Source organism: Hippopotamus amphibius, chromosome 14, assembly GCF_030028045.1.
Source record: "Hippopotamus amphibius kiboko isolate mHipAmp2 chromosome 14, mHipAmp2.hap2, whole genome shotgun sequence".
Lineage (NCBI taxonomy): Eukaryota > Metazoa > Chordata > Mammalia > Artiodactyla > Hippopotamidae > Hippopotamus > Hippopotamus amphibius.
Genome location: NC_080199.1, coordinates 64221792 through 64233857, shown reverse-complemented (window position 1 = coordinate 64233857; position 12066 = coordinate 64221792). Strand labels below are relative to the sequence as shown.

At 34.8% G+C, this 12066-nt stretch overlaps 1 protein-coding gene across 4 annotated transcripts in view; it reads left to right on the top strand.

The window, feature by feature from the left end:
- The window catches only part of INTS6 (integrator complex subunit 6), an 82821-nt gene that overhangs the window by 21109 nt on the left and 49646 nt on the right, over positions 1–12066 (top strand). The window contains exon 1 of one of the 4 annotated variants that reach the window (XM_057707340.1): positions 8713–8852. The exons of the other annotated variants lie outside the window; for them this stretch is intronic. The gene's annotated coding sequence lies outside the window, so the exon portion shown is untranslated. Of the gene's footprint in view, positions 1–8712; positions 8853–12066 lie in introns of those variants that run through there. 4 annotated transcript variants of the gene reach the window in all.

Sequence of the window (12066 nt, the reverse complement as noted above, 5' to 3'; positions counted from 1 at the left end):
CTCATTTACGTTCTCTGTTGTTTCTAGCAAAGGCCTCTAAATTTTCTTGAATAGAAATCCCTTTTGTGAAACATTTTGGAGCCTACCACCCATCTCAATCATATGTGTGTTTTTGAGTTTATAAGAGGGTCACGGTGTCAGTTCATATGGTAAACAGTAAAATGAATTCTTATCTTCAGGTTAAAAAAATAGAGACAGCATTCTAATAAGTTCTTCCCATATTTCAGTGGAGTGTCATGTGTACTCCACTATGGAGACTCCTAGACTAGAGTACAGCAAAGCCAGGAGGAGATTAAGACTAGGAAAAGTGAAGGTTTTAGAACATTTTAATTCTAAGTCAAATACTGTATAAATAATTTATAGCTAACCTCACGTATTCTCTACTAGCATGCATTGTGCAGAGTTGGTTGTGACAGGGTGAGTGCAAGAGGTTTATTTTAACTTTAAGCTGTTTTTACTTCAGTATTTGAACCGCTCTTGAATATTATATTTGTTTATTAAAATAGGTTGATACAGAAAGGAGATGGTTTAGGCTACTCTTTACTGCTTGCATTTGAGAATCTTAATTCTCACTGTATTTACACAGGGTTTGACTAAGTTGGAAAAGTGTAGTTTTTAATAAGTTCAGTAATTTTTAGAAATACTTTCATTTGTGTGACATTGTGGAATGAAAATTGGATATGGAGTCAGGACATGTGGGTTCTAGTCTTTGTTCAACTACTTTCTAGCAGTGAAGTTTGTATCAGTTACCTAGCTTCCCTAAATTTCTATCCTTGTCCATGAAATGAAGGTGATAATTCTTGTCTTACCTCATAGGGTTTTTGGAAGACTGAAATGAAATAGTGTATATGAGAGTGATTGATAGGCTGTAATGTAAAGAAATACCGTATTGTTCTATCATGAAGCATTGGAACTAGTAAAGAATTGTTATTACCTGATCTTGAGGGGAAGAGATCCAGAATTATTTTGTTTGAGCAGTTGATGTTGAAGGGAATTTAGGACATAATTCATAGAGAAACAGTTGAAAAATTCAGGTAGATTAAAATTCATAATTAAATAGTTTATAGTCGACACATAATAGTAGCCTTGGAACAGTCCATAGCTGAACTTAATGGATTTGGGGGCTTTCTTAAACATAATTGATGTGTGTAGCCAGTTATATCCTGCCACTATCAGGAACAGATAGACATTGATTATATACATGAACAGTCAATATGTTGCTTAACTTTAAATTCGAAGCTCTCAAATTGATTTTTCCCACTTTACCTTCCTTTTGAAAAATTTGGGTGAGAGAAAGATTGAGGTGTCAATCAATAATCAGGTCAGAAATACTAATGATTTTGTTTTGTAGTTATATGTATTCAAAGGTATTTCTTTTTTATTTATATTTACTTCTGTATCTATTTTTATATTTGTATGAAATATTCCTACATGTGAGATTATTCATTCAAGGTACTCTGTCTTACCACCTTTGTAGAAATGCCCTTCGGGGTACAGTATACTTTGTTCCCATATATCTGGATCTGCTTGGTTTGTAATATTTGTTTGTAGGACCTCCTCTGGCTTTAAAAAATATCTTGAAATATACATGGATGTTGGAATTGCTCACCTTTCTTCCTAGATCCTTGGGAAAGATATTGGAGAAATAGAATTATGTGTTTATAATAACCTAAAACTCCTTGCTAGTGAGGTTGGGAAGATTTTCCTGTGGGCCAGGATCTTACCTTTTAGTTCTCTTATATCTTCTACAATATTTAGCATAGTTCTGAGAACAGAACTTATATTAAAAAAATATTGATTATAGATATTGTTGTATTGAGTCTAATAGTCATCAAGATCAAAATTGATCACTACTACTTCTTATCTGAGGTGGAAGATTCATTTGTTATAAGGCAAAGGCTTATTTTGGATATGCGGTTGCAACATAGGTGTGTGAGTTGTTTTGGGTTTCAAGTTTAGGAGTTTCTTTGATATTTGGTTTGGTTCTTAATGTTCCAACAAGACTCATTTTGTGAGCCAAAGTATATACCGTATATGTATATATTGTGGAAGCTCAATTTTTGCTGAGATGTGAAATACTGGTCTCTTCTAGTCCAAATAATTAACTAATGTTATTCATTTTGAGGAGAATTATGAACTTATAAAAAGCATAAAGATGCTTTTCGGTTTGCTCTTGTGTTTGTGTGTATGTGTATGCATGTGTGTGGGGTACATATGATCTACATTGTTGTAATTTCTGCTGGGAGATAACAAGCAGAATGTTCCCGTTGCCTCTTTCTCTTCAGCTCTCTTAACCTTTGCTTTGGCAAAACTTGATTCTTTTCAAAGATTTATTGAATGAGTGATTGTGTCGATGATTTCCATATTAGGTATGTGTATAATTCTTGATTAGCTGTGACTGCTAATGTGACCTGTTACTGTTAATGGAGTTGTGCATCCCACCCATACAATACCCTTTGCTCACAAGTTATATTATCTTACATAGTGTATTTTATCTGTTCTGCCAGTGCTGTGTTTAAGGAATAAGTGTTCCTGCTGCTTTCAAATCACCCTTATTGCATATAAGGAAACAAGGAGCTCATCTAGTATTGCTTTTTATTTTACAAATGAGGAAATTAAGATCCAGGGAGGCAGAGTGATTTGCTCAAGGTTATAACACTTATTATTGCCAAAATCTGGATTAGAATTGATCTAAATTCCAAAGACATCCCAGCCCCTCAAGACCCATTACTTTTTCCCTGACAGCTATTTACTATCTTTCTGTTTGATTCTATTATTGTATGTTATTGGAATTTATGTTCAACTTAACCTGATTTCCTATTTGTCTACTTCTGCTTTCTGTGCATTTGTGATGTAGGTATGATGGTCTTATTCACTCAGTGTTTCTTGGATGACTGTTATGGCCTGGGCGTTTCTAGGCAGTGACGATAACAAAGGTGAATGGGGTGGCTTTCTGCTTCTTAAGTTCATAGTCTTATGGGGAGGATTGCCTATTAAATGGTTTTATGAATGATAAACTAGAGATACATACTAGATGTACGGGAACGTTAAAGAGGGAGGGGAGGGTTAATATTCCCTGTATTGTGCATATGTCAAATCCTGTGCAATGTGAATTTTTTTTTTAAATTAATTAATTTATTTATGTATTTATTGGCTGTGTTGGGTCTTTGGTACTGCACACAGGCTTTCTCTAGTTGTGGTGAGCGGGGGCTACTCTTCGTTGTGGTGCATGGGCTCCTCATTGCTGTGGCTTCTCTTGTTGCGGAGCATGGGCTTAGGCGCATGAGCTTCAGTAGTTGTGACACATGGGCTCAATAGTTGTGGCTCACAGGCTTTAGAGCGCAGGCTCAATAGTTGTGGCGCACGGGCTTAGTTACTTCGCGGCATGTGGAATCTTCCTGGAGCAGGGCTCGAACCCGTGTGCCCTGCATTGGCAGGCAGATTCTTAACCACTGCGCCACCTAGGAAGTCCAATGTGAATTTTTATAGCCATTTTAATTTTGATTAAAGTCAAGAATCTTGTGGATAATTTGGTATAGGATGTAGCTCGTAGATTATATCTGGGAAAGTTACAGAGAAACCTCGTACAAAGTTGTTTTGAGCGTAGAAAATAGTTAATGGAAAAACTTGGTGCCATATTGCCTCTTGAACCTGGCTAAATTTGTACAGGCCAGAATGATCTAATTACTTATAACTTGTTTCTCACATTTCCTCTGTGACGGTTCATCATTTAGCAGTGTGTTAGGAATTAGAAGAGAAACAGTGTGCATTATGGACAAAAGTTCTGAGCTGTATAAAATCATTTTACCTTAATTTATGATTTTAATGATCTTTTTTTGGCCTTATTTAATAAAAGTCCAGGCCATTGTCTGAGTTGTTCATGAGTGTGTTTCTAGTGTAGTGTTTTGGGATATCTGTAGGATTTTTGATGACTGCTTGTGATGGATGAGTGTGTATGTATTTTTTGACTTCTTTTTAAATGTAGCTGTTTGATAAAAGTGGTTGTTTGCAGTATTTGCACTTATGAGGTATGAATTAGATGGGACTTTGAATTCCGATACACAAGAAATCTATGTTTCTTATTGCCATAGTAGTCATCTTTGGTGTTTTTTTTTTTTCATTTTTGGTGTTGATAAGCATACTTGTGGTCACATACTCATAGTAGCATTCATCATGTTATGTTATTAATGTATCACATGTTTTGGTAGAATCACCAAATTATAATTAGAGTTGTTGAAAAAAAATTTTTTTCTGGTTTTTATTGCTTGCCAAGATCTTCTCTTGTACTCTTTTGCAACGGAAAACTATTCTGTGCTATGATTCCAAGAACACGTGGCTAACTATATTGCTCAATAAAGTAGCCAGAATAAGTCCTGCCAGTACCTTCTTGGTGATGAATGACATTCCAGGATCATGTAGCAGTTATTTTTCTCTTCCTTGAAAGTGCTAATAGTAGTGTTATCTTTCAAATATTGAGATTTGCTGAAGACTCTTTCTGCATCTCTTTATCAATCTTATGATTTCCCTGGAGGCTAATATTTTAGAGAAGATATTTGCAATCAGAAAAACCTGTTGGCTTTTGACATTAGAAGTTTTGCCTTCTTATCAGCTTTCCCAGCTTTTTAAGACAAACTGGGACAGCTACTTTCATAACTTCAGAAAGGGCACGTGTTTGTAGAAAGAGAAATGTCTGAGTAACCTCAACTGTGTGTTCAAGTGGCTATAGTTTGGGGTCTTATCTTTCAATTTGTTAGTTCTCAAAAGTTCATGCAGAAGTCCCATCAGTCTTGGAGATGTGGACTGGTATTAGTGATTTTTCTGGATCATTCTGGGCAATGTATAATGGTTTTACCTTTTGTAAGGATAATCTGTAATTAGGATCTATAATTACAGTTTGAATTTAAGTCTTCATGATATGTACTGATTAAAAGACAATCCAGAATTTTAAAATCTGTTTCTACTATCTGAAATAATTCAGAAACCACATCTCCCCCTCCCCATAAAATATTATTTCACTAAAGTCACCAAAAATATGTGCCAAAAGCTGTCAAAACTATTTTAATCGTGTTGGCAAAGATTTTTAAATACATATTTAAAATTGTCGTTTCCCAGTACACTTAGAATTTGGGGTGATTTTGTCTTTATTTTTTTCAAAAAGACTTCTAAGGAATTTTAAGGGATGTCATTGTAGTGTGGTAGAATGTATTAAACAGATCTGTGGGTAAATGCGTTTCTGAGTTTTCATTATCAAGATTAGCTCCTATTTTACTGATTTGTGATTCAAATGTTCTAAACATATGTGTAATATTACTATATAAATATGTTAGTCTCTATCAATTCAACTTTCCAAGAACATTTAATAAGAATTTGTTGGATATAAATCATTTGCATTTTCTTTTTTACCCATATTTTTTGGCCCTGTTCTCTCAACCCCTTACTGCTGGTGTGCTTTAGAAATGTATATGGCTACAATTATTATTATTTGAAAATATGTAATTATACTAAAAATTCATAATTAAAATAAGTTAATGATATATTTCAATTTAATACCTGTAGTGAATTTTCAGCAATTCACATTTGCAATACCCTTTTTGAATGAACCTTTTTTAAGGTCATGTGCAAAGAAAAACTCTTTAAGGATTGCCTCTAGACAAACAGTATAATAGAATAATTAAGAAGAAATGCTGGCTGATCATCCTTTAGTGAAGCTGTATGGCTACAGTTACTAATCTGTTATTTAGAATTCTGTGTAAAGGTATATCAAAATAGTTTTTATTCAGAGGGTGAAGCAACTTCACCCTGCATTTATTAACCTGTCAGAACCAATAAGCAATAAGAGATACTACACATGTAAGGAAAATTTCATTTAGAGATGTTTCTATTCTCCGAATTCTAGCTTACATATATAAACTATTGATATTTAGAAAAGTAGTTTTCAGATGGCTGCATCAAAATCACCTAAGTGTTTTATAAAATATATGTGCCTCAGCTCTAATTCTGGAAATTTTGGTTCTGCTGATCTGGGCAGGGACCTGGGAATCTGTATTTTTGGATGTGTCCAAGTCGATTCTGATGCACAGTCAGGGTTGGAAGCCATAGTTTTAGAACACAATGTAAGTGTAAATATATATATTTTAAAACTACAAAAAAAAATACATGTGAAAATAAACAATGTAAGCAAAACAAGATGAAACTATTTTTGATGTACATGGCCAGCAGTATGTTTTGTTTAAGGTAAAAGTTAATTCTTACCTTTAGAATTGTTAAACTTGGGAATTGGGTGTCCATGGGATATGGAATAGGTTTTCTGTGAATATTTTTTTAATTGTGCTTGATATGACTTAGAATCATTTATTGACTAGCCCTGAAATATTAACTTATGTACCAGCTGCAGTCAGTCTTTAGTTATTGCATATGGTGTGCTGTATTGAAGAGGACTCTTAGACCCTGAGAATGAGAATGGGGTAGAGGAGAGGGTGAAAAAAGGGGAGTAGTTAATTCATATTATCTGTCATGTGCTTGCTATATCTGGCTTAGGAGTTTTTATCCAAAGGACTACATAGTTTTCTGTTACCTTTACTACACTTTAATTCCTGATTTGGATATTCATAACCAGCATTATTTTTTAAAAAAATTTATATATGTATAGAATTGGTGATAATTATACTTAATTTTGCTTTCTAGAGAGTTGCTGTTAAAATGAATTGTTCCAATTTTGAATGCTTAAAGTATATTTTCGATTAATTCTGCAGTGGTTTTTCTTGTGCTGCATAGTGCCTTTGGTTGTGTACAAGAATACTGGCACACCATACATTTATATTTAGCACTGCTATATTCTAGGTTCTGGGGACACAGATGGAATTAAGCAAGGCTTTTGCCCCTAGAAAACATATTGTCTTTGAAGATAGGAATGTAAATAAGCATTTTTAACACTCTGAGATAAATCTTATGGCAGATATAAAAGAGAGAAGCTAAGTTTTGAGGAATGAGTAAGAAATTGAGCCATGACATTGCAGGAAGAGGGAACAGTGTATAAAAGTATGAAGGCATGAAAACAGTATATTGGGAGGCTATAAATTATATGAGTGTACTGTGGTCAGTGCAGATAGGAGGGGTGGATGCTTGAAATGTAGGTAGAGGCCAGATGAAACCACCCTAAGGAGACTGGACATCGTTCTGTTACTATTTGCAGGGGACGCACTGAAGATGTTAAGCAGATGAGTCACATGATCAGGTTTGCATTTTAGTAGGTATGCTTTGCTAGCACGTGGAAGAAGATAGATTTGAAGGATAGTAAACTGGAAGAATTAGCAAACTGCATGCAACAACCCAGGGAAAACATGGGGTGTGCTAAAACTAAGCCAGTACTGGATAGGAAGGCGGAAATTTAAGTGGTTCAGTAGATAGTTGAGGCAGGTCCTCAAGGATGGCAAGAGGGGAGAAAAAAGCAAAGTATTTGACAGGGTTCTGAACCCAGGGTCCATGCCTGGGCTTTTGAGTGTTCTGTGAATTCCCTGAAATCTTATCCAGATGTTGTCTAAATGCGTTTCCACAGTTTTCTGGGGGACAGAGGTCTACAGCTTTAATTGTATTCTCAGGCAAGTAAAAACCAAACCAAACCCACGGTTCAGTAGTATTTTGAGGTTTCCAATTCGGGGATCTATGTGTGGACGTTGGTAGTGGTAACTGAGATGGGGATATTGGATAAGTAGTAGAAAAGAATATGAAATAATTGTTTGATCAAGTATCATCTTCAGGGTACAAATGTATTAGAGGAGTTATGAGGCAACTTTTTAAACAATAAAGACTTTTTCTTACCTTTTATGTCTTAGGAAAAATATTGTGTATTTAAAAACAGAAATAAGCAGAATTTTATCTCTGGGTTCTGATAGAATTTTTATTTTAAAGCAGATTAAATAAGTAAACATTGTCATCTTATTTATTTATCTATCAGATCTTTAAGTTGTTTTGTTTAAGGCCATAATGTAAACATCTTAGTGCTTATTTTAAACAAGCATGAACACTGATATTCAGAATGCGAGGACAAGAGCATTGTGTGTGTGTGTTATACCTTGTAGTAGTGTCAAGTCATTTAAAGAGGATGGAAGGTTAATTCCTTTTCTGTTACAGTATGTAATTTAAGATTGGCTTTGACTGCATTGGCAGTTTTCTGCCAGTAAAACTCAGTTCAAGTCAGTCTATTAGGTGTATTTCATGCCTCTCTAAGGCAGACTACAATTTGAGAGCATGAAAAAGCTGAGTACTTGGTCTCCTGTTGGGGCACACTCACCTAAGCCTGAGGCTGTCAGTCTTTTATAAATACCTTCATTATATTATTTAGCTGTGTTCCATAAATAGTTATTTTACATAACTTCCACTTTGAATTGTTCTTTTCAGATATAATACAATAGATTTACAGTTTTTTAGGTTTGTGTATTAGGAATAAACGTTGTGCAGTGACTGGAACAATACTGAAACTATGATCTTTACATCAAGGCAAGCCTACATTTTGATCTAGACAAGGCTATTTTGGTATATTTTTCCCCACGCTCTGTCTTTTCAGGTTGAATTACTGATTTTTCCCCCTTTGTTTTGTTTGTTGTGGTTTTGATGTTTTTTTTCCTTTCAGCTAAAGGAGCAGTCCAGTGGTTTTCAAGAAGTGCCAAAGTGCACTGACTGTCTCATGATGACTGGTGCCTCAGGGAGGGTCATGATTCCTGGATACAGGATCGACCTGATCCTGGATGTCACTTCAAGCAGTCAGATCGTGGGGAAAAGCCTTGTCTAATGGCTAGCCTTCCTCAAAAGTCTGATGCTAGTCATCTCGGAAGGCCTCAGAAAGAGCCTTAAAGGTGAGCAGAGTAGAGTGTAGTTCTCTCTGGGGGCTGTGACTATTTGTTGGAGAATATGATTCAACACAGATGACAACCCTAACCTGACAAATCCAAATTCAGCTGGTAAATTTAGTTTATAAATTTGTTGAGGATGGTGATCAGACCTCAACTTTTGACTTATTAGAAACCACCTTCCTAACCTTAACATCTATAAAGGGAGGAATTTGGTATTTCCTGGGCCCTTTAGAATCTTAGGTTAGTATCTGTTGTCTTAAATGGAAACAGCCTACTATCACAGTTAAGGAACACTTTAGTTACAAAATTGCATTATGTTAAGTACCCATGGATTAAAAAAAAATGTAGCAAAGTATTGTCTTAGTTTATATGTTTATCATATATTGATTATATATCAGGCAATTGGGCTTCAGGGCTTGGAAGGGCAAGTTGGCATTTGATTTGTCTGTTACACTGATTTTTAAAAAAAAAACAGCCACTTTTGAAGCAGTTTGGATTTATTTAACACATATTTTATTGTATTCATCTTGAAGAATTAGTAGTACCTGCATCATTTGAATAACATTTTTAACCCCATAAAAGATTCTTTAGAGATGTTTTGAGCATTTTGGTTTGGAAAATGTTTAATTCTAAGCCTCTTTCTCTGTGCTTTGAAGCACTTACAGAACCTAATTGTTCATATAATAATCTTGATTGCTAAATTTTCAGGTAAACCCTAAAACTTGTCTGTTCTAATAAGACTTAAATGTTAAAAAAATATATTTTTTGAGTCACTTATATTAGTAAAAAAGTAATATGGACATGCACTACCCCCAATGTCTGTACATTTTTATATATAGAAATTATATATATCACTGATGTAATAATATTAGAAAACATACAAAAATAAAAATTTTAAAAGATGAGATGAAAAAACTTATATAAAGGGAGTTTTGATATTTTCTTTCCCCTCACCATGCATCATGATGTATTTCGGGTTGGCAAACTCTTTTTAAAGGCCAGATAGTAAATATTTTAGGCTTTTCAGCCCATATGGTTTCTGTTGGAACTACTCAACTCTGCTGTGGTAGGGTAAAAGCAGCCACAGACAATATGTTAAATGAGTGTGGCTGTTTTCAATAAGATTTTATTCACTGAAACAAGCTGTGGGCTGGGTTTGGCTGGAGGACCATAGTTTGTTGACCCCTGGAGTATACCCTGTTTTGTAGACCACTGCCCTAGACCTTGCAAGTTGTGTTGTACTACTTCTATTAGATCCTTTCACCATCAGTTTTAGAGTACAGTTAGTCTTCCTTGTTGAAGTGAGCAGAAGAATATTAGTAGTCAGAGTGCATTGTTTAATTGAACAGATACTTATTGAATACCAGTGATATTCAGATGCAAGATTAGGTGCTGAGATGAGTTTGGTAAGAGAGAGAAGTAAACAGTTGTGGCATGGTGTAAGAAATAATTTTATTACAGCACAAGCTGCTGAGAAAGTGAGGCTGGCTCTGGGAAATGATGTATTAAGTTGGACTTTGAAAACTTAATGCAAGTTTGTGAAGTAGATGTGTGCAAAGGCATAAAGGTGATAGAAGAGAGCATGAGAGAACCATATATGCTTCAGTAACTGGTTGTTGGCAGAGTGTTCAAGAAAGAAGCAACAGGGAACGAGACTGGACATATCGACATGGCTCATAGTGTGCACTCTGCCAAGGAACTTGGACTTTGCTTTATAGGTTGATGGTAATCACTGAAGAGATTTTGGTAGAGGAAAAAGTGATCAGATTTGGATTTTAGAAAGATAGTGGCAGTAGTGTGGCGTATACAAGGAGTAAATATTTTTGGTAACTTTTTTTTTTTTTTAAACCTCCTTCTTGTAAGAGAGGACACAAATTGTTCATGGGTTGTTTTATACCAGACACAAAATAAACTTGGAATACTACTTAGCAAAGAAAATGAATGAACTATTGACATGCTACAATGTGGATAAATCTCCAAAACATTATGCTAGGTGCAAAAGATCACATGTTATATGACTCAGTTTTTATGGACTGTCTATAAAATAGATTAGTGGTTACCTGGGAATGGACTGGGGACTGACTGCAAATGGGCACAAGGGATCTTTTCAGGGTGTTGGAAATGGTCTAAAACTGGATGGTGGTGAAGTTGTACAACTCTATAAGTTTACTGAAAATAATCAGATTGGACACTTTTTAAAAAAATTGTAGTATAGTTGATTTACAGTGTTGTGACAATCTCTGCTATACAGCAAGGTGACTCAGTTTTACACACATATATATTATTTTTAAATACTCTTTTCTGTAATGGTTTATCCCAGGAGTTTGGATATAGTTTGGATTGGACACTTTTTAAAAATGGGTGCATTTCATGGTAGGTAATTCTATTTCAATAAAGTTGTTAAAAATGAAAAAGACTTCACTTTTCAAATTTGTTGGATAAAATGTATTGTTGATTCCCAAGTAATTGCTCTTTCCTCTGAACAAATATTGATCTTTAGCTGCTGGAACCAAAAAAAAGAAATTGTATTAATTGTGTTACCTTTTATTGTTTACAACGTAATTTCACATCTTAATTCCTAATTCTGTAAGTGGGGAAAATGGGTCTTATAGCCAATTCCCAAGAAAGAGGCAGAGCTGGGACTTGACCATTGGTTTTTATTTTTACTTCAAGTCCATTGCTTTTTACATGACAGTGTGGGACTTTAAAAAAAAAAGAAAAAGAAAAAAAAAAAAACCTACCACCACCAACAGTACAGTACTGCATAAAGATAGGCATATAGATCAAGAGATAAAATTGAGAGTCCAGAAACAAACCATACATTTATGGTCAATTGATTTTTTAGGAAAAGGAGACAAGACAGTTTAATGGGGAAAGAAGAACCTTTCAAGCGGTGGTAGTAGACAACTGAATATTCACACGTAAGAGAGTGAGGTTGGACTCTTACCTGACACCATATACAAAAATGAAATAAAAATAGGTGGACAGCTTAAATGTGAGAGCTAAAACCCTTGAAAGGAAAAACATAGGTTTAAATTTTGATGATCCTGGATTAATTAGGCAGTGGTTTCTTAGACATGACACCACAAACACAACCAAAGGAAAATTGGATAAATTTGACCTCAAAATTAAAAGCATTTGTGCTTCAAAGGGTACTGTGAGGAAAAGACAGTAACAGGAGAAAATATTTGCGAATCATTTATCTGATAAATGCCTC